This window comes from Tenrec ecaudatus, chromosome 13 (assembly GCF_050624435.1).
Source record: "Tenrec ecaudatus isolate mTenEca1 chromosome 13, mTenEca1.hap1, whole genome shotgun sequence".
Lineage (NCBI taxonomy): Eukaryota > Metazoa > Chordata > Mammalia > Afrosoricida > Tenrecidae > Tenrec > Tenrec ecaudatus.
This window is the reverse complement of record NC_134542.1, coordinates 8,804,039-8,829,818: the sequence shown is the minus strand read 5'-3', so window position 1 is coordinate 8,829,818 and position 25,780 is coordinate 8,804,039. Positions and strand designations below refer to the sequence as shown.

Here is a 25,780-nt window from a genome sequence, read left to right as displayed (position 1 = left end):
GGATTGTGAGAAGAGTTATATGAGTCCCTAATAAAATGTTTAAAAATAGAAAAAAGAAAATAACTGTCTAGAAAAGAATCAGGGTAACATATGTACAAATATGCTTCATACAATTGATGTATGGATTGTTAATAAGAGTTGTAAAAATCCCCAATAAAATGATCTTTTAATTAAAATAAAAACAGCCAATTGTTAAAAAAAAAAAAGAGTCCTTAGCTCTGGTTATCAACCTTCCTAATGCTGCGGCCCTTCACTATAGTTGGTTCCTCAAGCTGTGGTGATACCTGCCCCCCCACCGCCAACCATAAAATTACTTTTGTTGCTACTTCATAGCTGTCATTTTTCTACAGTTATGAAATCGGGTAACCCCTGGGAAAGGGTCGTTCAACCCCCAAAGGTGTTGCGACCCATACGTTGAGAACCACTGGCTTAGCTGGTAGTGCCAACAGGGAGAACACATTTCGTGTTTACCCACAACCAGGCAGTTTTAAGAGTCATATACGATAACCTCATCTTTACAACAATCCTAGGATACAAGCATTGTTATATTATTCCCAGGGGTTCCTTCTGCTAGAGACCAGCCTTTCTGTGCCACTAGAGATTAACAGCCTCAGCAACTCACAAAGGCAGTTCTGCACTGACATGCAGGGTCACTATGAGTCAGAACTGACTCGGTGGCACAGTGATGGGTTTCACAGGGCAGTTTTGTATATAATCTCTATACTATCCAAATTAATGCAGTACTTTCCTTTTTCACTATTTCTATAAATAACACAGCAGCAGCTACCAAGTCATTAAGGGCTCAGTGCATTGAAATGACATACCCAAGATCATACCGCAAGAACACAGAACCATTTTTTGTTTAAATACGGATTCTACCCACCTTCAAAGTTCATATTCTTTGTCTGTGACACTGCTTTAAACATGGGTAACCATGGAAATATTTAAGACTAATGATGAAACTGAGTAAAGTTACCCAGTTAAAAAGCCAGATAAAATGCTCATGGAATTGCACAACACATAATGAAATCAGGTTAACTGTGAGCTGGGGCTTGACTCAAAAATGGAAAAAAACGTGGCACATTCCTCCTTTGGCAAAGATAAAGAGGAAAGGGGCTCATTAAGGTCAACACAGCAAACAAACACCAAATGCAAAGTATGATTTTCTCCGGGTACAATGAACTCTCCCCTGCCACTGAAAAATGACACCCTCTCAAAGCAGATCCTCACCATCTTCATCTCATTTTATTTGTCTAAAATGTGCCACTTTAGCTCTTAATTACTGATCTGTTTCCTCCTGCCCCCAACCAGTGTAAACCGCCAGTCAGGCATGAGCCAAGGAGTCAGGTTAGCAGTTGTTACCGTTACAATTATTCAAGAAGCCTTTCCTTTTCTTCTGTCCTCAATTGCCCACTGCGCTGACCTAGAGCACTTGGCGTTAATAGACATTTGGTGTTCCACGTGGGCAGGTATGACCTACGAGGATGCAACATTCAGAGAAAGAGCATGCTAGTATGTTTACCAGGTCCTCTACCCGAGTAAAACCTCAGAATTGTGTTAGAATTCTTCATGACAAGTTGACCACCCTTACCCATGAGACTGTAAGTTCAAGGCCCAGGGCTCTGCATCTTATATACTTTTATAATCCAAAGTCTTACTTGGCCCATGGCCTGAAATAAGAAGTGACCAAAAACAAGTTGTAATATATGCCATTTGCTTGTGATCTGTAGGCACTAATTTGGTTTACACTGCGCTAAACTAACTTCCCCGAGTGCTCATGTGCTTTTTATGTTGAGTATGGTTAATGAAGACAAAAGCAACAACTGCCAAAGAGCTACATGGCAACTGCCAAACTCAAGGTAACTTCTTCCTGTGCTCATGATTCCTGATGTGTCAGCTCCAAGTGGCAACCCCACATGAGGTAAGGAAGTACTGTGGCTCCAGTGCACTCAATGGCTGACTTGTCTCGAGCAGACTTCCAACCTTCCTTCTCAAGGGTCTTGGGAGACTAGAACCTCTAACCTTTTGCTTAGCAACCAGAGACAGGAAGCATTTGCAGCACTCAGACTTCAGAATTCTGGGATGTTAGGTGCTGTTGAGTCTAATTCCGATTCACAGCAACCTGTGTGACAGAGCCCAACTGGCCATAGGGCTTTCTAGCTGTAGATGGATCACCAAGTCTTTTCTCCTGGCTGCACTTGAACCTCCCATCTTCCGGGTGGCAAACAACAGGCACAGTAACCATTCTAAAGGCCCAGAGAAATGTCTCCATGTGACTGCATCACCTCTCCAAAGAGAATTTTTCAACTCCAGGTTTTTCTGTAAGTGCTATTTTACTACGTTCTTTACCTTCCATGTCTTAAAAGTATTATAGATGGAGCCACTCTGAACTTTAAAGTTCTCTTAGAAAGGTGGCAATTTTCCAAATCCTTCAATATAGCATTAAATATTTAAGTGGAAAGATTAACATTGGCACCCTGAAAAAGTTGTTTCTCTAAATACTGTAAATTCTCAGAAGTTAACTGTGTCCCACAAAGCACAATGCTGTGGAATTACAAAATCATCTTAGCTGAAACAAAGCTTTTCCCCACCCTGGTCAAATAGATACCTAAACACACGAGCTAAACAGTACAGATCCATCCCACATTAAAACAACTCTCTTCTACTAAACCTAAGTTTATCAACTTCTTAGCTTATCCAAGAAATAAAAGGAGGATCAATGAACACAGGTACCACTACAAAGACATGTGGTCGAGATTCCACGACTCTTGGGCAATTCCTTGCAGCAGCACTTTGTGTAATGAGAAACTACCTGGGAAAAACCGACCTGGCCCAGCACTGGGCAGCTGGGCAGTAACCCTAGATGGTTAGAAGCTGTTGGCAGCAGATTACTTACAGCACCTCGTCTCACTGCTATAACCAGAAGAGCAAGACTTTACAGGAACCAGGATGCGGGGTGAAGCAGAGAGGGAAGGTGAATTCTACGGGTTTTCTAAGAAAAGCATGTGGGGCCAAAAATATGAAAAATCAACACTGAAGTTCCTGAGAACCATTTAGGAAAAAAAAAAAGGGGGGGGGGCGAACAATCCGATCACAAAATCAAGTAGGCCACAAACTTCCCACACCAGCCTGCCTGTGGCCATCTGCTGGAGAGGAGGGTGGGAGGTATCAGGAGATAGGAGTACAGCCTTCGTGTAGCTACAGGACTGCCTAGCAGGAAAACAGGCATACTGGTCAGTGACAGCAGTCAAATAGAAAGACTTTACAAAATGCCCTTTGTCTGAAGCCCATAAACTCCACCAGTTTTGACCGTACACATTACCCTTACTTGACCAACTTTAGTGTCAGGCATAGCTTTGTATTAACTCTCAGCATCTCTGCTAGCTCCACATGAGAGAGAGTCAAAACCACCAGGAAGGCTACAAAGAATCAATATGCTAGAAATAAAAGCAGCCCAAGAAGGCAGGCACGGCTCCCAGACCCCTGAAGAAAACATCCTACTCTTTAGCTTCACTTTTCCTAAACCAGCTTCTCTACCTGTGGGTCGCGACCCTTTGTGCATCAAACAACCATTTCACAGAGGTCGCCCGATACAACAGTAGCAAAATTACAGTTATGAAGTAGTAACAAAAATAATTTTATGGTTCGGGGGATGGTGGTGTCACAACATGAGGAACTGTATTAAAGGATAACGGCATAAGAAGGTTGAGAACCACTGACCTAAAACAAACCAAGAGCCATCCTATTGTCTGCAAGTTGATTCTGACTCATAAACCATCTAACCTTGTTTCCCACTTTTTAACTCCTGTTGTGTACACCCTTAGAAAACGACAGGGCTACACATCTACTTCTAATAACAGCTCCCACCAGAGGGCTCAACAAATCTAAGGCAGTGAACTAGATTAAGAGGGTATTATTGATGTCTTTAAAATAGGTAATTAGGGGACTCATCTGACCAGCTAACCAGATCCTGAGTCCAAACCATCTTCCTGGTTAAAGTAAAAGTGGAGAAATCAGAGTTGGAGATGGCCAACGCCCGGAACCAAGCGGATGCTGTTCTGCAGTGTCTACTGGAGAAGAGCCACATGGACAGGCCATGCACCCGCTTCCCTCAACAGTGGTGCAAGGAAAGGAGATGGATGGATGATGGGCTGGCTGAGGGAGAACCTCAGTGATCCAACATGCATGTGATCAAGCTATTTGACCGGCGTGTGGACTTGGCCCAGTTTAGTGAGAACACCCCACTGTACCCCATCTGCTGTGTCGAGAGCGAGACCGTTCACCCACTTCACCACTACCTGAGGACGAGGAGGCATCAACTGTTACCATCAGCAAGAGTCATGATGTGTACAAGCTGCCACCACCCAGGGCCCCTGGAGATTCCTACAGAACTCGGATTCCCTCCCCATTGCAACCTGAGACCCAGGGTGCTCCAGATGAGGAGCCTGCTGAGCACCCTCCACACTCATTTATTACAATAACCAGCGCTGGAAATGCATTCACCAGAGGTGGAAGGAGGTATCCCATCAGAACCAGCTCCGTTATTCAGAAAGCACAAAGATCCTAAAGATGTATGATGTTTTCTCAACTCCCCACCTTGATAAAAATCCTCCACCTCTGAAAATAAATAATAATAGGTTATGGTTTAAACTACAATTAGCTTTTGTTTTACATTTCCTTCATCACAATAGAGGCTAAGCAAGTTTCTCAAACAAATAAGATGAACAAATTATTGAGTAATTCATAAAAACTTTAAATCTCAAAATAGCATTTTGCATTTTTAAAAACCAAAATAGCTAAATGTGCTGAGACAAAATGACAGCATCTTCCACTCATGGAAGGGTTCTGGAACTGAATACAGGGCAGTGGGAGTCACAGAGACAATTACCCAGCTCTTGTTTATTTAACGAAAATTTTTCACTGCTATGTTGGAAAATTGAACAAGAAATCATGTTGGCGTCCACTGTTTCACTCTCCCCAAACTTAGCACAAAAATCTTGATGTGCAATCCAAGAATGGGAAGCAATTTCATAAAAAGCTAGGCTCTCAAAGCACTTAACCTCATAGTCCTTTTCATTTTCAGTTCATTTACAAATTAAGTGTTTTCAGATATTTCTTTCATTGTTGTCAGTGCCTATTCTGGGCTCAACACTAAGCTGTCAAAATCGATCTGTTAAATCTAATTTCTTAAGAAACTCCCTTCATCTCCACCCAGATTTTCTATTATGCAACCTTATTTCCTGTTATTTTATAAATGAGGACCTTCACTCCCAAGAGTAAGTTTACCTGATCATTAGGTTTAGGCCACCATTAATTCATTAGACTCCCCAATTCTGTACCTACCCCCAAACAATGGCACTCAGGGTTCAAGGCCCTCCTCTCTCTGAAGCCTTCCTCAGTCTCAACCCAGAAGTACACCCCCCCATAAACTTCACAGTACTCACTGTATAAAATTCAACTTTGTTCTCAGTGAGTAACAAATATAAATATGCACAATACACAGTTTACCCTATCATTAATGTGAATGTAAGCATAAGTACATTTCAAGACAAGGAAACCTCTTTATTTTTCCTCAGAGCTAAGACTGTAGAGTTTGTATTAAACTGGAAAGGCACACTCATATAAAGGTGTTTCCAACAACTGATTTCTGAAGTCCAAACTCGTGCCCTAATTCACCTGTTTTTTACTTTCGTGTGGAGCCCTGATGAACTGGGTTACACATTGGGCTGCTAACCCTAAGGTCAGCAGTTCGAAATCATTAGCCATTCCTGGGAAGAAAGATGAAAACATCTGCTCTCATAAAGATTCACAGCCTCTGAGCTAACATGTTCTGGTGACATCCCCGCTCCGCCCCCCCAACCATAAAACTATTTTCATTGCTACTTCAAAACTGTAATTTTGCTATTGTTATGAATCGGGTGACCCCTGTGAAAGGGTCATTTGACCCCCAAAGGGGTCACAATCCCAGTTAGAGAACCATTGCTATAGAGGGTCACTGTGGGTTGACTCAACTGCTGTGGAATAACAGCTTTTCTAAATGCAGGAAATGTGCATTGCGACCATTTATGAAATACTCCTCTAGGCTAAATTTTATACTCTACTACAGCTATCAAATTAGTTAGACCAAATGAGCTATGATCAACTCTGTGGAACCTCACTGAGGGAAAGGTCTGCGTGCAAGATGCTTTCAGAAATAAGATGGACATCGGGATAGATCTTCCTTTTCTAATAAACACCCAACTGCTAAACCTGAGGTAACTGAATGACTAAAATATTCCTTAAATAGCTGATTTCAATGAGCCCAATTCAGATTCTAGGATCCTATACTCAGCTAATAAATGCTGGAAAACAAAAAAATGTAAGTCAACAGTAAGTCACAGAAAAGGATGCTAATCTATTTCACAAATAAGGTTTCAAGATGCAGCCTGAAGGCTCTCTGAAGAAGCATGTGTCACCCAGACCTATCTGCCCCAGGCACAGCGTCTTTGACTAGGAGCCCTGGGCCAGGCAGGTGGAGACAGGAGAACCAGACCTCTGCCCTCAAAGAGTCAAGTGAGAGCGAGAAACCAGCAGTTCTCAACCTGTGGGTCAAGACCCCTTTGGGGTTCAACAACCCTTTCACCGGGGTCGCCTAAGACCATGGGAAAACACGTATTTCCAATGGTCTTAGGAACCGAGACACTGCTCCTCCATCGTCTCCAGGTGGGTCCGCTTACATACGAGTACCCGGCATGATGACTGTTACTCATGCTACACTAAGCGTCAAGACAAGATTTCATTTGTCATTAGAAATGATTTCACAATCTATAATTACATATTGTTTTGTGATTGATCACTGTGCTTTAATTATGTTCAGTTTGTAAGAATGAAAATGCATCCTGCATATCAGATATTTATTTACGTGATGATTCATAACCATGGCAAATTTAGTTATGAAGTAGCAACAAAAATAATTTTATGGTTAGGGGTCACCACAACATGAGGAACTGTATCAAAGGGTGGCAGCAGTAAGAAGGTTGAGAACCGCTGAGTTAAACTGTAAACATCAAATTATGTAATACAGGACATCCTACAAGTGAGATAAAGAATGGAGAACAGAGTGAAGCGAGAACATCTCTGAGGAGCTCTGGGAAGACAAGTGACTTACTTGAGCACAGGCAATACAAAATAGGAGAAGGTAAGCAACCCAGGAAGTGAGAGCAGAGAGAGCCAGAGTCAAGAATGCTGACAAGGTGTGCTCAGAAAACCAGTCAGTCAAGCTGACTGCCAGCTGCATGGGCAGGCCTAAAAAGCACCATGCTCAGGGCAGGAGTTAGAGCATTCATCTCTCTGCAGCTACACAGACTTGGTGTCTAAGGATTTAAAACCGGGAGGCCTTCCATGTGATCTCCAGAACGAACCCCAAGGACACATTGCAGCTTAAATTACGACAGTGCACTAAGAGAAGACTGTAGTGCCTAAGGACTGACTCTCATTGGGAAGACACTAAACACTCCCACTAAGGAGTCCATCTGACCTTAAGACAGCAACAGCTCCTTCAGGCACTCAAAATGCACGCAGCCTGTGGGAGGAGCCAGGTGGAGCTGGGAAGGCAGTGTAGGGCTCTGCCTTCCCAGCTCCAACTAGGAAGGGAGGCCTGCCCCCAAGGTGATTCAAATGGAATTTCATTTACTGAAAGAACTATGGCTTACAAAGAGCCCTCAACATTCAGGTTTGGGCAATGACACACATATCATAAAGTTAAAGGCTTGCATGTACTGCAAATTGGTTGAAAATCATCAAAACATATTTAGAGCCACAACTTAGCAGACATTTATTTGGTCAATTGTTATATGCAAATAATAAAGAAAAACAGTGTATGATAGCTTGTGATTATGAAAGGAATCATGCCCCTTACCCCAAATAAATGAGCTGTCAATTCTACCCTGAGTTCCATTTGGGGATGGGTTCTTATGCTAATGAGGCATAATTAGCAATAGGGTGTGTCGTGCCAATTTCTGAAATGCAGATTAAACAGGCAAGGAAGCAGAGAGGGGGTAAGGGAACAGCCAAGCCCCATGGTCTCCAAGGACCAAGGAAAAGGATGGTGAGAAAATCAGGCCCTTCGCTGGACCCAGAGGCCTGCATTGGGGCTTCCAGTCCTCAGACTGAGAAAACACCCTTCTCTTGGTTAAAGGCACTGACGTGTGGCGTGTGATTATAGCAGCACTACATAAGACACTGCCCTGGTTGTTTTACTGGTCTGATGTACTAAGACTATGACAAGAGTGGCTGACCAGGTCCATCTCCCGGAGATTCAGGTATTGGATTTGAACTGTCTACCTTCTGGTGAGCAGCTGGGCTTTAACCACTGTGCCACCAGGGCATGAACCAATACTTATGAAACAAGGATCAGGATAAATAGAATTGTACAAAATCATTCCACTTAAGAATGATTTTCTTTAAAGATAACTATTCTTGCAAGACTAGTTCCTGTGTTCTCTCTGGAGAAAGATGTGACAATCCGCCCTGGAAACCCTGAAGAGTGTTCTGCTCTGGCCTTGGAGAGAGCTGAGTCAAAAGTGACTGGAATTGGCAGGGGGGTTGATTTTTCCCAAGTTTGTCACAAGACTTATACCTTCAAAACATCTTTAGAGAATTCCTATTATGGAAGGCACTGTGCTAGATCCTGGAGATTTAAAAGGAAATAAACCAGAATTCAAGGAATTCCTGATCCCCTCAGTAATTCCTCTCCTGCACTCAAGATGTCACCAGTACAGATGAGAGAGGAACGCTGTCTATATAATAGACATATGTTCTAGGTAGAAAGGAGCCCTGGTGGCATAAGCAGAGTGGGTTTTCAGTTGGGCTGTTAACTGAAGTGAGCAGTTTGAACCTACCAGATGCTTCTCAGGAAAAAGATGAGGCTATCTACCTTCTCCAGTAAAGACTGTTGTCTCAGAAACATCCTGGTGCAGTTCTACTCTGTCCCACCCGATCGATGTATGTTAGAAATGGCTACAGGGCAATGGGTTTTTTTTAGGTAGAGCTGAAAAGGGTCAGAGTCAATACTACAATGTACGAGGGGCACAAAGATTGCTCCATTCACCTTCCAGACCTAGTCTCCTAAGTGCCTAACCAACTCCAACTGTGTAGATCAAAAGCCTTAGGATTAACTTGATGCCAGGGAGTTTGGTTTGAGTTCAGATTGAGCACCTGAAGCTCACCTAAAGAAAGGTTCAACAATTTCCCAGGGTCAACCCAAGAGAAAGGACATAACAGGACTGGGAGCATGAGTCTCTGCCTTCAAGTCACACACGCAATGTCATGTTGCTTCACTCACACTAATGCAGCAGTTCTCAACCTGTGGGGGTCAAACGACCCTTTCACAGGAGTTGCCTGATTCATAATAGTAGCAAAATTAGTTATGAAGTAGCAATGAAAATTATTTTATGGTTGAGGGTCACTACAGCATGAGGAACTATAGTAAAAGGGTTGTGCCATTAGCAAGGTTGAGAACCACTGAAACTAATGGAAAGAGGGGCCTTGGTAGTATGGAGTTAGGCACCCAGCTGCTAACCACAAGGTTAACAGTTCAAACTCACCAGCTCCAAGATGAAGCTGTCTGCTCACACATAGGTTTTTAATCTTGGACACCCTGTATATGGGTTGCTGAGCTGAAATTAGTTGAGTGGAAAGAGGAGCAGGCATCAGTCACACTATGCCAACAGAATGACATTTAAAAGGAAGCAGAACCACAAAACTCCCTATAAGGGGGCTTCAAAAAGGCTGTGGAACAATTACAAGATCTTTTCATCCTATTATCCAAACCAAGGTTTGAAGCCCTGTCATGTTCCACTGCTGCAGACTTAAGACAAGGCAGGTTAAATCTGAATCATAGGCCCCAAGGCCCAACGCATCGCTGTCAGAATCCATTCCCACTCATCATGGTGACCCAGAGATCAGAGTGTAGGGTTTCTGAACCCATCATCTCACCTGCTCATGCCCCTGCAAGAGTGGATAGTGGGATCAAACTGCCGACCTTTGAGTTAGCAGCACAGAACTCTTAACAGCTGCACCATCAGTGATCCCTGAGTAACTGACACGTCCTCTTTCATTTCTGGCCCATCAAGTTATATGAAATGACAAGAATCCCCAAAAGCGAAATCTAAAAAGCCTCAGAATAAATTGTTAGGCAGACTTATTTCGGTCTGTTAAACTCCCTTTTTTTGGGGGGCAATGAACTAAATCAGTAAGATAGGTGATACGAGCGGGACTTAAAAAAAAAAAAAACAGAAAAAAATCTATTATCTTTCAGTTGTTTTCCACAAATTTTTGAAAGCCTCCCTCTTATTAGCTCTCATTGAAGAACTGCCCTTCAAACAATCCAGGCCATTTGCAAAATTAAATCTTACTTAAGAAAACCAGGTGACTTGCCGGGCATCAGCATACTTGTCGGCTGTGGTTGTTAGGTGCTGCTGAGTTGGTTCCGACCCATAGCAACCCTATATAAACAAAACAAAATGCTGCCTGGCCTTGTGTCATGTTCACAACTGCAGCCACTGTATCGACCCGTCTCATTGAAGGCCTCCTTTTATACTGCCATACCAACAGTCACCTGGCTGGGCGGGGAGGGGGGGAGAAGGAGGTGGTGAGGAGCAACTGCTGATGAGATGACTATCAGGCAGGAAAATGAAACACATAAACATGAAGCTAACACTGCACACTGGGAACAGCAGGAGAGCACGGTCTTAGACTCACCCTGCAACCCTTGTTGGCTGCGCTCCCTCTAGGGTTGGCCGATGGGAAGAGAGGCAGAGTGACCCATTGGCTTAGCAATAAAAACTTGCCGATAGCAGTTTGTACCCATGCAGGCACAGGGAAGAGATGTAGCAAGGTCAGGATCACTGAACTAAACCAGAGGCAGCTACCTGGACTGTCTGAGGTCAAGAAACCCTCCAGGCAGGAAGATGGGTGGCCTACTCAACAGGGTCAGGCTGGCACCGGCAGGTCTGAAGGGCAAGGAAAACAGGGTTACTTTCCAATCAGGTTGCTGAGTGCTCCTTGCCGTTAGATCAGGAAGCCTGCAATCTAGTTGGAGAAACAAAAAGTCACATGTCAACAAGCATGGCGATGCAAGAGGGCTTTGCCAAGTTTGTGGAGGGAAACCCCATTCTCTTTCATTCCATTTCTCCACACAACTCTTTAAATTCTCTTGTAATAGTTAAAACTGCAGTAAAGAGGAAGAAAAAAAAACAGAAAAAAAGACAAAAAGCCTGGGAAGTTACACTTGTGGCGATTTGAGCGGCTGAGTTCAAATTGGAAGTGCCTTAAATTGAGGAGAAAAATGCTGGTCAGGCTGGTGGCAAATCAAAACCTCCACTGCCACAGGGTTACTTATGACTCCTAACCACCTCCTGTAGCGTTTCTAAGACTATATAAATCAGTGTACATGGGGGGGGGGGGGGCACAAGGAGGTTGCAAAAGCAGATGGTGACACTATGTCCTGGATTATGAGATACATTACAAAGTCTCTAATTGCCAAGGGGGTGCTGAGTGAAAAAAAAATTTTTTCCTTCCTGATAAAGGGTAGGCCAAACAAGTTTGGGACCCTATGCTATCAATCTTGAAAAGAGCAGTCAGCCTTATCTTTCTCCCTCAAGAGGGGCTGATGGGTTTGAACTTCTGATCTTACTTATGGTTAGCAGTCCAAAGCTTATCTGATAGAGCTTCCAGGGTTCCTTAGGAGCAAGAAACAACTAAAATAAAGAAGATGAGATCCTGGTAGTTTCAGCTTGCCTACATCAAATTACCTATCTCAGCAGGGAGAGTAAAATTTGCATCACACTCAAAAAGATCCCTTCCTACAAATACTTTAAGAGGAAGCATGTGTGAGGAAGTACAGCTATTTAAACAATTAAGCTAAATACAAACTCCCTAGATCTGGGAAAGAAAAGTCACAGAAAGGTTTTGTTTTCCTTCATTGTAATCTCTACAGGGACTAGAAATCTATTTTCTAGACCACAAAACTAGATCAACACAAATGTTTGTAATAATAAAACTGTAAACAAGTCTTTCCCCAAAGCTTTACAAGGGCCCTCAGTTGTATACAAGGCAAAGAAAAAAGAATGTAGCATGTAGATGCAAACAAACAAAAACGTTCATTTATCATATTATAAAAATCAGAGACAAGTTCCTCTACCAGTTCAGCAGCAGTTTCAAAGACAAAAAACCATGACCCCAATCCTCAACGTACCTCCTACCAGTGTCCCCCTACAAACACATCACCACCTTCAACAGGGTCTATCCTTTTATTTTACCCCCAATAACCTTAAAATAACTAATTTTCTAATAGTAATAAAGTTATCCACTGTCATCACCACTGGAGCTCATAACCAGAGTTAAGTGTCTAGTTCAAGGTCACAAAGTTAATAACTGGCAATTCCTCATCTTCTTTGCTAGGTCTTTAAAACAGGAATTAAAAAAAAACACACCCTTATTTGGATAACATAAACACAGTAATCTTACAAGTTGGAATGGAAAAGTAAACATTACTCCAAAATGTGCTGTACCCTGCTAGGTGACGGCACTTACTCTGGCCTACCAACCTGGGTCAGTATTTCTCCCTTCAGCATTGTCTGGTACACTATATAACCTAAGTTTTAGTATCCTAAAACTTGGAGAAAGTGCATGAAAAAGTGAAATAAAACAACCTGTCCGTAGACATAAACTACATTAAGAAATGTCAGCTATACAGGCTTAGAAATCACTCAAAATCCAGAAAAACCGCAAAGTAAAGAGTGGCATTCTCAAGTCCAGCTACCCAAATCTTGGGCATTGGCACCTTCAGAAAAAGCCCACGCTACTCAACCAAGCGGAGGTGCTTCTTCAGCTGCAAGTACATGGAAATCCAAAAGCCCAAAGACTGTCACAAGAAGACCTCATTAGTTCAGTATTCTCAAGAAGCAAATGTCAAGGGGTAAAATACTTATATTTATGTTTCCTCTCCTACACTTTAACACTGCTCTCTTGGGCACTACAAATAAAAAAGCAGCCCCAACAAACCCCACCCCAATTTATTGTGTCCAAGTCACCGGTGATAATCCCCCTAGTCAACTCAGAATTGCTTCCCTCCTCCCCTGGGTGTAAATGCACACACAGGCGCGCACACACAAGGCCTGGTCTATAGGCCTCTAGCCTTTTTCTCCCAACACAACTAGGACCTTTGTTCCTAGTGTCGGTTTTTTACCCTAACTCAATAGCTCTTTCAACTTTCTACCCGGTGGTTTTGTTGGATTTTTGTTTGACAAGAAGAGATTCGGGGCCCGCTGCGAGGTCTTTAGGAGATGAGATGCCAAAAACATCGAGGGGGTTCTCTCGGGAGGAAGAGAAAGTTACACACATATCACCACTGGGCCTACACTACCGAGAGGAGCCCGGGGATCTGGTGATCCGGCAGGCCAAGCCAAGGCCCTTGGAAGGCCGCCGGGGAAGGGAGCCGGCAGGGGCGCGGTAAGATGTCCACTGGGGGCAGGTTCCCAGCAGCACTCCTAAGCGGACGTACACAACACAACACACGCGAACGCCGACACCCCCACTCTCTCGTCCCCCTCCCAATTACCTAAGGAGGTAATCAAACCGGGACCCACCTACGGAAAGCGATGCTTTCCGCTGATCTGACCAACCCCAGACAAACGGCAAGATCAACGCCAACACCAAAAAGGGCCGTCAGGAAGGCTCAGGAGGAACCAAAGCCTGCCCGCTCCCCAGCAGTGCTCCGCGGATGTGGGTTCCACCCCCCTCCCCCGATTGGCATGGATGTTTGGAAATTTGGGGCTTAATTTCTCCTGGAGCAGACGAAGGCATCCCCCCAGGCCACGGAGGCGGGCCGGGCTTGGGCTGAGCCACCCCAGGGCGGGCGTCAGAGCACCTCTAGCACTTGTTCCGTGCCCCAGTAAGCCCCCCCCCCCTCTCTCTCCCCGGGGGAAGGCGCAAGGGGATGAGGCGGCCAGGCAGACGTCGTGATGGGTTTTATGTAACCCAGGGAGCCCCGAATCACCAGTCTCGCTTGGGCTTGGACGCAAACCCGATTCGAGGGGGGCGGGGGCTTGGCAATTGGGTCACCTACCTCCCCCAAGTTCGAGGCGCCCTCCCCCAACCCCTCGCTTTTCCTTCTGCTCCACGGAGGATGTTCGGCTCCCCTCTGCCAAGTTTCGCGGCCGCCTTCGGGCCCCCTTCACGGCCCACTCGGCGTCATCCCTCAGCCTCAAGTTCCCCGGCTGAAGGAACTGGCCCGCGCAGCCCCGGCTCCGGCTCGCCCGCCCTCAACCGTCCCCCTCGGCAGGCGACCCCTGCGGCGGACTCCACTCACTCCGGCCGCTCCCTCTTAGGACCCTCGCTCCCCACAACTGTTGTCACTCGAACTGCTCCCTAGTTTCCATTTCCGGGCCGTCTCCGGCGCTAGAGCCTCCCCTCTCCCCGTTTCCGGGCCCCCCGTCCCATTTCCGGGGAACCCAGGCCGTCTTCACACCCCCCACCTGCACTTCCGGCCCCCCACTTTCTCTCTTCCTAGACGCCCTCCAAGCTCCCAAACCCACTTCCGGCCCCCCCGACCCTTGCCGGGCTCCCCCAGACCCACACGCCTTACCCCAATGCAGTGAGGGGCCCTTCTCATGGTGAGGGGCAGGAGGGGGCACCCAGCGTCACCCCCCCACCCCCGCTCCGGCCCACCCGGGCCCCTCCGGCCTCGGTCTCCCTCGAACGCCTCGCCCGTCAACCCTCGGCCCCGTCCTTCCGCGGTCCCGCCGCCGCGGCCGTCGCCACCGGGAACAGGGCCGAGCGGGGGCCGAACCGCGGCGATGACACAAGCAGGCTTCCTGGGACTTTCTGTTCCAGCCCCCCCCCACCCCCGCTGCTCCCCCAACCCCTCAGCCGACCCCTCCCCCAGTCGCTCGGTCCTGCGCCCCAATTACCTAGTTAGGCCCCAAAGTCTCCGGTGCGGACTCGGTGGCGCGGCAGTAACTTCCACTCGCTCCCCCCACCCCCCCCAGCGGCGGCGGCGGCGGCGGCTCCTCAGTCCCTTCAATTATCAGCTGAGCCGCAGCACCGCGCCGCCGTGCGCCTCCGCCCGCGCCGCCTCCCTCCCCGCCAGCGCCGACACTCCCGGGGACTACTTTGCCCTTCCCCGCCGGGCTCGTCCGCGGGACAGGCCCCGCAGTCTACTCGCGGCCCATCACATTGCCCCTCCCTCCCCCACCGCCCGGCGCGACGCCCCCAGCGGCCTCCGATCTCCTCCCGATCCCTTCGAGGGACCAGGAAGAAGGCTGTGAAGCTCCGCTTGGTATCCCTCCGCCGGGGTCACCCCCTCCCCTCGGTGATAGCAGGAACTAATTCCCTTTCGGGTCACGGGGGGCCTCGAGGTGGAAATTTCCTCTGTCAAAGTTCCCTGAGACCCTTGGGAGAGGGGATGATTACCCCAAGTTTGAACCTGCCTCCTGACCTCCGAGCGCTCAAAAGCTAGGCTCGACTCCAGCTAGGGCTTTGGCCCCATGACCCCAAGCAAGTCCCGCCCCTTCCTGGTTGTCCTAGCGACGGCGGTGGCGTCCCAAGATGGCGTCGTGGCTGCCGGACACTCTGTTCGAAATTGTAGGACAAGGTCCGGCTCCGAGCAAAGACTATTACCAATTATCGGTCACCCGGTCGCAGGCAAGTGCGAGGCGCGGCTCACCCTCTCTCCCGACCCCCTGCCCTCCGGGGTCGGCTCCGGGGACGCGAGCCCCCACTAGGCCGAGAGCGAGCGAGGCCCGCCGGAAGCGCCCGCTCCCAGCCCCGAGCCGGGCGATCGCCCTGGTCCGCTCGGCCTCCTCAGCCGGGCCGCCCGCCCGCGTCGTCCTCCCTTCCTCCGCCCCGGCCGTCCGCGCCGCGACCCCGGGGCCCTACCCGCAGAGCTGCCTCCGCGCGAAGCGTCGAGCTGGCGTCCTCCGCGCGGGAAGGAGGCGAAGACCGCCCCGGCCCCGAGTCCCGAGGAGGAGCCGGCAGGGGAGGGGAGAGAGGGCCGACCTCTCTGCCAGGGTGTGACTGAATCCTCGGGAAGTGTTCCAATCCCGGGCGGTATCTTCGACTTCCACACCCACGTCAGGACGCCCAGCCTTCTAGGGAGAAAGGGGCGGCGGCGAGTTTCCCCCCCTTACCTTCTCGGAGCCCTTTCTAGCCCATGGAAGGTGTGCGGGAGGGGCGGCACCAACTGTTGGAGCTGCTCCGCGCGGCTGCCCCACCCATCGTGACATCTGCCCCACCACAATCAGCCGGAGGATTGTGCCCTCCGGGAGGAAGGTGACCGCCTGTTTATGACAAGCCGCGGAAGGTGGGTTTTCTGGGTGATTTATGGTGCACGGGAAATGACCGCCTTCTCTCCCCCAGCTGGGCCTCCACGTGGGCAGTGCCCACCGAGCTTGTGCCGCTCTCTGAGGTATCCGTGCATCTTGCCGTTGAACACTTGGTCGTCCTGAGATGCGGCCGGGTGGCTCAGCGGTTTCAGCGATGGCCCGCCACCCGAAAGGTCGTGCAAGCAACCTTGCACTTGGAGAGGAAGGTCTGGTGGTCCTTTCCTTTAGGAACCCTATGGAGCCAGCAGGTGGATCTCCTGGAGCAGCGGTTCTCAACCTTCCTGATGCGGCCACCCCTTAATACAGTTCCTCATGTGGTGGTGACCCCCGCCCCCAACCATAACATTATTTCCGTTACTACTGCTTCACTGTCATTTTGCTATTGTTAGGAATCAGGCAATCCCCTGTGAAAAGGGGTCTCTGGACCCCCAAAGGGGTTGGGAGGCACAGGTTGAGAACTGCTGGCTTAGAGAGTCACGATGACTCAGAAACAACTACATGGCAATGGAGTTTGTTGTGATATGCCTATAAAATGAAATGTAGAACTCACTATCTGTGGGTGTGGATATTGAATATCAATTTGCTCTTGGCCCCTACAAGAGGCAGAGAATGGATGTTTCATAGCTTTCTAATCATCCTTTGTAATAGAAATAATTTTATTTTCTAAACCTAAGAAGTCACCATCTTTACCTGCATGATCAGCTCACCCCATTTAAATTTTCTTGGACGAAATAATCTTTTTTTCAAGAATGTTGACACATTTAATTAAGAGTTCTCGCACATACTAAAATTGTTATCTTGGGTACACTTTGGTGGCAGATTAGGGGCTGTCTTCCATACTTGACTCACTCACGTGACTGATGGAAAAGAGATTCTGTTTCTTTTCATCCACCTCAAGTAAGTTCTTATTGTTTACCGCTTAGCTTTTTGCATAGTGTGTCTTAAAAGGATTCCTTTTGAGCATTTTCCTGCCAGGTCTGGGGTGACAAGTCTGCTCTGTTGTAGAGCTGGACGCCTCAGCCAGGTGACCCCCTGCGTGCCTGTTCCTTTCACTTTCACTGAGTTCAGCCTTAAGCGTCTGTTTGTCTTGACGATGCTGCCCTTGGTGTTCTTCCCCGGTGTAACCCGGGCATGTGTCTTCTAACTATCCTATTTTATTTTTTAAATCTTCTCTTTCCAACATCCTGAATTGGTGCTTCCTTCCTTCCCAGATAAAAAACTCACCTTTATTTCGGGATCTTTTTCTCTCCGTCAGACACTCATCTATAAAATAGGAGGGGTGGTTTTTGTTATGGTTTAAGATCTGATCCAGTTTCTATTTCCTAGGCACTCTGAATATGTATATATACTACAATTCTACACAAGTTCGTCCCAAGTCTAATAGATTCATCCTCTTTTTAAAGTCAAATGTGTTGCACAAAATAGAAAGCGCTTCCCAGTCAGTCGCTTTGAGACGATGCCACTTTCTAACCAAACCATAGTTACACACATTCTCAGTACATGCAACTGAACCTCCAATATGGGGTGGCTTGCTACCAATAAATACTGAAAGACTAGCATTAAAAAGCGTCTTAGGTAGGTTTTTAATTTTTTAATGACGCTCCCTTTTTTAAGTTTTATTTTTTTTCTTCAATCATTTTATTAGAGGCTCATATAACTTTTCACAATCCATACATACATCAGTTGTGTAAAGCACATTTGTACATTCATTGCCCTCATCATTCTCAAAACATTTGCTCTCCACTTAAGCCCCTGGCATCAGCTCCTCAATTTTCCCCTCCCTCCCTGCTACCTGCTCCCTCATGAACCCTTGATAATTTATAAACTATTATTTTGTCATATCTTGCACTGTCTGCCGTCTCCCTTCACCCACTTTTCTGTTGTCCGTCCCCAGGGAGGAGGTTATATGTAGATCCTAGTAATCGCTTCCCACTTTCCACTCCCAGTATCGCCACTCACACCACTGGTCCTGAAGGGATCATCCACCCTGAATTCCCTGTGTTTCCAGTTCCCATCTTTGAATGTCTTTCGACAACTGTTTCCTGTACTCCTCCCAAACACACTCACCTGTCCTCACTTCTGCTTTTCTTCCATACAATCTGTGTAATATCCAAAATATGTCCTTAGTTTAGATGATGACTCCTTTCTCAAATCCTCTTTTTGGATTTCTTCCTTCCCCCACTCCCCCTTTTCACTGTATTTGTATAGTTTTAAAATCCCAAAGCTACGTACTTGACAGGGACTTGCAGGCAGCCAAATCACACTTTAGTTCCCCACTGTTGTTGACATAGTCCTTACACAGGAAGGTTTTCTGTGACTCCTTGCTTATGCATTTAAATTTGTAAATACTTTGTTTGTTTGTTTGCGCTTCTAGAAGCATTCCTCAGAGTCCTGGTGGTGCAGTCATCATGTGCCCCGACTTCTAATTGAAAGGTCAGTGATCTGAACCGCCCAGCTAAGCTCCTCAGGAAAAAGATGCAGCAGTCGACTTCCATAAAGAGCCTCCTCCTAATTTATAAATTTAAAAAATCTTTAAACGTATACAGAATTGACCCCCCAAAATTATGTACAGCCTTGAGAGTCCTGTCTATGGGGCAGTTCTGTGTATAAGGTCACCACCAGGAGTCAGAATCGAATGGGCTGCAGTGAGTTAAAGGGATTCCAAATTAAGAACTTGCAGCTGTGGATTCACCCCTCCTCCAATGGATTATTCAGACTATAGCATGGGGTGGGGGCAAGTGGGGTGGTGTTAGATGTTAATTCTCAAATCTGATTGTGATGAAGATGTCAAGGCTAAGACAAATCAGTCCCCTGCTTTCTGAATGAAAGTCATCTGGTTGTGCCCCCTCCCTCTACCGCTTGTAGTAGTCATTCTTGGTTCTCCCTCTGAAGAGGAGTTCTCTCAAAAATAGTGGATTCATACTGGAAAGGCCTTGAATGCTATTGTGAAGCCTGGGGCCATTTCACATAGGACTCCCTGGGAAAATCTCACTTCCCGTTGCTGAATGAAGTTCCAGACCTTGATTTTAATTAGCAATTTGGCATTTACCACAGAATGCTAAATAGAAGCTGGTGCCCACAAAGACTATAACTCCTTTAACTGTTGGGCTCCTTTATGGGCCTGAGGAGGCCTGGTGGTGTGGTGGTGAAAGTGCTCTGCGCTACCAGGAAGATTCAGTCCCAGCAGTTGCTCCACAGAAGGATGAGGCCATTCGATTTCGTGAAGATTTGCAGCCTGGAAACTCTATGGGGCGGCAGGTCTACTCTGTCCTGTCCAGTTGCCATGAGCCCACTGCAGGGCATGGCTTTGAGTTTATTTCTAAACACATCAGGTACTGTTTCATGGTACATATCCTCTAGTGGGAGAACCTAGTTAACGATTTGATTTGTACGACCATGTAGGTGGTGTAATATTTATATGAACTTTTTCAATTTAAGTCTAAAGGATATTGATGAACCACTGTCAAGTTAATGAATAAAGCCCATCCACGGCCATTGAGTCAATTCTGGCTCAGTAGAACTAATTCTTGGGGTGTCTGAGGCTGTATATCTTGCATAACCCACTATGTCATTGGGGCTCTTTTAATGAAAAGAACCCAAACAAAACACAAACCCATTGTCTTTGATTCCGTTCTGACTCATAGTGACCCACACAGGGTTTCCAAGACTGTAAATCTTTTTTTAATAGTTTTATTGGCTTTTAATCCACTTATCACACAATTCAGTAGTTCAATCATAGCAAGAAGAATCTTTTGTTAAATCATTTTACTAGGATCTCATACAACTCTTATCACAATCCATACATACATCAGTTCTGTAAAGCACATTTGTGCATTCGTTCCCCTTATCATTTTCAAAACATTTGCTCTCCACTTAAGCCGCTGGCATCAGCTCCTCATTTTTTCCCTCCCTCCCCAATCCCCCTCTCTCATGAACCATTGATAATTTATAAATCATTATTTTGTAATATCTTGCCCTGTCCGACGTCTCCCTTCACCCATTTTTCTGTTGTATGTCCCCCAGGGAGGAGGTTATATGTAGATCCTTGTAATCAGTTCCCCCATTCCACCCCACACCTTCCGCCACCCTCCCAGTCTCGCTACTCACACCACTGGTCCTGAAGTGATTATCTTCCCTGGATTCTCTGTGTTTCTAGTTCCTATTTGTACCAGTGTACATCCTCTGGTCTAGCCATCTTTGTAGGATAGAATTGGGATCATGATAGCGGGTGGGGTGGTAGCATTTAGGAACTAGAAGAAAGTTGTATGTTTCATTGTTACTACACTGCACCCTGACTGCTTATCTCCTCCCCGAGACCCTTCTGTAAGGGTATGTCCAGTGGCTTACAGGTGGACTTTAGGTCTCCACTCTGCACTGCTCCCCTCATTCACAATGATAATGATTTTTTGTTCTGATAATGGCTTATACCAGATGCTCTATCTTTTGATAGCCAGGCACTATCAGCTTTCTTCCCTACATTTGCTTATGCACCCATTAGTCTACAGCGATCATATAAGGGAGGTGAGCACACATGATAGGATGTTTTGTTCTTTCATGCCTGATAACTGATTCCTTCAGCACCTCGTGATCACACAGGCTGGTGTGCTTCTTCCATGTGGGCCTTGTTGCTTCTGAGCTAGATGACCGCTTGTTTACCTTCAAGCCTTTAAGACCCCAGATGCCAAATCTTTTGATAGCCGGGCATCATCAGCTTTCTTCACCACATTTGCTTATTCACCCTCTTTGTCTTCAGCGGTTGTGTCGGGAAGGTGAGCATCATAGAATACCAATTTAATAGAAGAAAGTATTCTTGCATTGAGGGAGTACTTGAGTGGAGACCCAATGTCCTTCTATTACCTTAATACTAAACCTATAAATATATGTACATAGATCTATTTCCCCATCATATATAAATATGTTTGCATATGTACATGCCTTTATTTAGACCTCTATAAATGCGCCTTTATTTAGACCTCTATAAATGCCCTTTGCCACTTAGCTGTTTCCTCTATTTCCTATGACTTTCCTCTTGCCCCACTATCATGCTCAGTCTTCATTTGGGTTTCCGTAATTCTTCTTGGTTATATTACCCTTGATCACGCCCTACCAGGCCTCCTACACCCTCCTCACCACTGATTTGTTTTACTTGTTGTTCCCTTGTCCCTGGGTTTGTTAACACCACTACCTTTCCCTCCACCTCCCCCTATCTGATGTCCCCCTAGAACTGTAGGTCCCATTGTTTTCTCCTCCAGATTGTTTATCAGGCCTATCTTATTTAGACAAACCTTTGGAGATAATAGCATGCACAAAAACAAGATAGAGCAAAACCAAGCAACAATATACAACAACAACGAACCAATGACAACAAAACAAGAAAGAAAAGCTTGTAGTTAGTTCAAGGACTGTTTGTTGGCCTTTAGGAGTGTTTTCCAGTCCAATCTGTTGGGGCACCAAGCCCTGACCCCAAAATCCACCTTTGGCATTCCCTGGGGACCTCACGGCTCCGTTCCCTTGCTGTTGTTGCACCCCCGTAGTGTGTTGCCTTGGTGTGGCCGGATCAGATCGGACACAATTCCCACACGGAGTCTCCAGTGACTAGAGTATTGTAATCATTACCACCATCAATTTTAGAACAGCCCCCCATGGTTAAATCAGGGTTTGTTTTTTAATTATTTATTTATTTTTAGCATTTTATTGGGGGCTCATACAACTTTTTTTTAATCATTTAATTAAGGGCTCATAAAACTCTTCTCACAATCCATACATACATCAGTTGTATAAAGCACTTTTGTGTATTCATTGCCCTCATTATTCTCAAAACATTTGCTTTCCACTTAAGCCCCTGGCATCAGGTCCTCATTTTTCCCCTCCCTCCCTGCTCCATCATGAACCCTTGATAATTTATAGATTAATAATTAATTTTTAAAAATAGAACAAACTATTAAAACCACTTTGTAAATTTAAAAATAATAATTTAATATTTTGTCCTTTCTTAAACATTGACGTCTCCCAGTTAAGTCACTTTTAACATGATGTATGTAATTATCATCAGTTCTAGAGAGTTCTCCCTCCACTGTAAATCTTAAAGAGCCTTATCCTTTTCCCTCGGAGTGGCTGAGGGATTTGAACTGCCAACCTTGTGGTTGGCAACCCAACACCTAATCCACAGCGCCACAAAAAAAAAATCAAACTCACTGCCATCGGGTCGATTCTGATTCCAAGTCACAAGAACAGGATGGAACTGGCGTTTAGAGTTTCCAAGACTTAACTCTCTATAGGAGTAGAAAGCCCATCTCTCTCCTGAGGAGCAGCTGGTTGTTTGAACTGCTGACCTTGCAGTTAGCAGTCCAACACATAACCACTTCACCACTGGATTCCTAATGAATAGTGTAGGTACCTGAAAATCTCTGTTTCTCGAGGAAGCAAATATCTGGAAGGGTACAGTATGAACTACCCCTGAAATGCTGTCATCATTGTCCTCTCGAAATGGAAGTGTTGCTCACGGTGGCCAGAACTGGTGACAAATTGCATGGAGAAAGGCCAGAAAGTATTAGAAACAAAGCCTCAAAAATCTGCCAAGTCGAGCAGAGCTGCCAGACAGGAAAGTGGAGAGTGACAACCTTGTACATCTGAAAACAAGTGGACAACAGGCCACCACCTATCACCCAAATGGATCCTAAACTATCTCCACATCATCAGAGTCGCTTGAATTGTGTACAGATTCTTGGAAGAGGCTGTTGAATTAGAATTTTAAGTTTGATATCTAAAGTTCATCCAATGCTTTATCCTAATAGCACAGGGCTTGTCCCACGTAGCCCCCAGAGTCCAGCCACTCCAGCTGAAAGGCCAGTCTCATTTTACATCTTCTCACCAAGGATGGTTGAAAGGGTACATACACGCTCAGGTTTACTCCACACCAAAGGTGTTCAGGTGTGTATCTCTCTGACCAGTGGATGGCTGCAAACAGGGTGGTTCAATCGCCCCGCGTAATTCCGTGTTTTAGCACTGCATAATATTCCATTGTGTCCCTTCTGATGAACATTTAGGCTGTTTCCATCTTCTTGCTATGGGGAAAAGGGCTACAATGAGCACGAGTGTACATATCTTTGGAGACTTTGGAGGGAATCCCAAAGGAATTCTCCTGACAGAATTTCTTGAAGGAAATGGGATGATCACAGGGACTTTTTGTGTAGATGATTTTTTAAAAATAATTTTATTAGAGGCTCATATAACTCTTATCACAATCTATACATACATCAATTGTGTAAAGCACATTTGTACATTCATTGCCCTCAGCATTCTCAAAACATTTGCTTTCCACTTAAGCTCCTGGCATCACCTCCTCATTTTCCCTTTCCTCCCCACTCTGCCTTCCATCATGAACCCTTGATAATTTATAAATTATTATTTTGTCATATCTTGCACTGTCCGATGTCTCCCTTCACCCACTTCTCTGTTGACCGTCCCCCAGGGAGGTGGTCACATGTAGATCCTTGTAATCGGTTCTCCCTTTCCAACCCATCCTCCCTCTGCCCTCCCAGTGTCGCCACTCTGATACCACTGGTCCTGAAGGGATCATCCACCCTGAGTTCCCTGTATTTCCAGTTCCTATCTGTACCAGTGTACATCCTCTGGCCTAGTCAGATTTGTAAGGTAGAATTGGGATCATGATAGTAGGGGAGGAGGAAGCATTTAGGAACTAGAGGAAAATTGTATGTTTCATCGTTGCTCATCGCATACTGACTGGCCTACCACACTCCCCCCCTCATTCACAATGATATGATTTTGTTTTCTGATCCTTTCGACACCTCTTGATCCCACAGGCTGGTGTGCTTCTTCCATGTGCGCTTTGTTGCTTCTTCCATGTGCGCTTTGTTGCTTCCATGTGCGCTTTGTGGCTTGTTTACCTTCAAGTCTTTAATACTCCAAATGCTATATCTTTTGATAGCTGGACACCATCAGCTTTTTCGCCACATTTGCTTATGCACCCGCTTAGTCTTCAGTGATTGTGTCGGGAAGGTTAGCACACAATGATATGATTTTTTGTTTTTTGATGCCTGATAACTGATCCCATCAGCACCTCATGATCACACAGGCTGGTATGCTTCTTCCATGTTGGCTTTGTTGCTTCTCAGCTAGATGGCCGCTTATTTACCTTAATTTTTTTTTTTAATGGAAAGTTGCATTAGTGAGGAGAAAAAAAACTCTGAGAACTGTCTTTCCTTCATAACAATGCCCTGTTCTGCTCGCTGTTCAAAGGTAGCAAGGGCCATCCCACTAGTGGTAAGTTGGAGAACCTTACCTGCCTACAGCCCTGATCGTGCCCCTTCCTACTTTATTGGCATTCCCAAACTCAGCATTTAGAAGGTACATGATTTAAATACCTCAAGGATGCCCAAACTGCCCTTCTGCCTCGGTGTCAGCGGAAGAGAATTCTTCAAGACAGGTTTAGAGAGATGGAAACACCGCCGTCAGAAGTATCTAGACATGGTTGGAAGATATGTGGAGAAACAATAGCTTCGCATTTTTTGATAGTTTTGTTTAATAAAGGTTTCTGTGATTCTATTGCAGCCCATTTTGACTTAACCCTCATCTCTGACGAACTCCTACTTCAGACCCCCTCAAAAGAGGATCACTGAGGCTGACATTATTGGGGGCGGGGGGGTAGAGAGAACAAAAATTAAAAACTTGCAACCCCCCACCCCGACCAAAAAAGATAGATATCTTCGAAATGCTTTATGATGGAAGTGTCCAAGGTTGTGACACAGCAGCTAGTGACACAAAAGTGTCAGCGCCTTAAAGAAAACTAGACTTAATCTGCTGGGCGGTTATTCAAGAGCCTCAGCAACAAAGAATTGTGCCCGTGCCGGTGCAAGCCATCGGCCAAATTTAAAGATTTCAAATTAGTGCAGTGGCATCAACATGTCAATACAAGAGGGCCTGAGCAAAAGTTGGTGGGAAAATCCCTTGATCTTTCAATTCCATTTTTCCAGAAGCCTTCTGAAGCCCCCTCACGTGTACCCCTTGGTCCCCAACCAAATCCGTTTCCAGGACTTTTAAAAAATAATTTTATTAGGTGCTCATACAACTCTTATCACAATCCATACATACATCAATTGTGTAAAGCACATCTGTACATTCATTGCCCTCATCATTCTCATCCAGGACTTTTTTTCCTCGTGAAATGTTCTCAACTGGGAAGGTCATACCACCAAGAATTTGTCCCAAAGTAAAGGCAGGACAATCACAGCTTTCTGTTTTGGCAAAACTGTGAGACACTCGTAACCACAGAATATGCCCCAGTCTTTGATAAACAATGTGGAGGGTGTCTATTTACAAGCAACCACCACACACACACACGAAAGAAAAAGCAACCCACTGCCAACCTGTCGCCTCCACCTCCCAGCAACTGGACA

The 25,780-nt window shown here is 45.9% G+C and overlaps 2 protein-coding genes across 30 annotated transcripts in view; one reads left to right on the top strand and one right to left on the bottom strand.

The window, feature by feature from the left end:
- The window catches only part of TRIP12 (thyroid hormone receptor interactor 12), a 134,149-nt gene extending 117,858 nt beyond the window's left edge, over positions 1-16,291 (bottom strand). For 21 of the 27 annotated variants that reach the window (XM_075530157.1, XM_075530169.1, XM_075530167.1 and 18 more), the window contains exon 1: positions 14,952-15,098. The gene's annotated coding sequence lies outside the window, so the exon portion shown is untranslated. Of the gene's footprint in view, positions 1-10,910; positions 10,935-14,350; positions 14,375-14,626; positions 14,649-14,951; positions 15,099-15,453; positions 15,477-15,918; positions 16,076-16,169 lie in introns of those variants that run through there. The other 6 variants (XM_075530160.1, XM_075530159.1, XM_075530163.1 and 3 more) reach the window with 6 other exon arrangements.
- FBXO36 (F-box protein 36) overlaps positions 15,594-25,780 on the top strand; it is an 85,502-nt gene continuing 75,315 nt past the window's right edge. The window contains exon 1 of one of the 3 annotated variants that reach the window (XM_075530187.1): positions 15,594-16,342. The gene's annotated coding sequence lies outside the window, so the exon portion shown is untranslated. The remainder of the gene's footprint in view (positions 16,343-25,780) is intronic. The other 2 variants (XR_012779396.1, XM_075530188.1) reach the window with 2 other exon arrangements.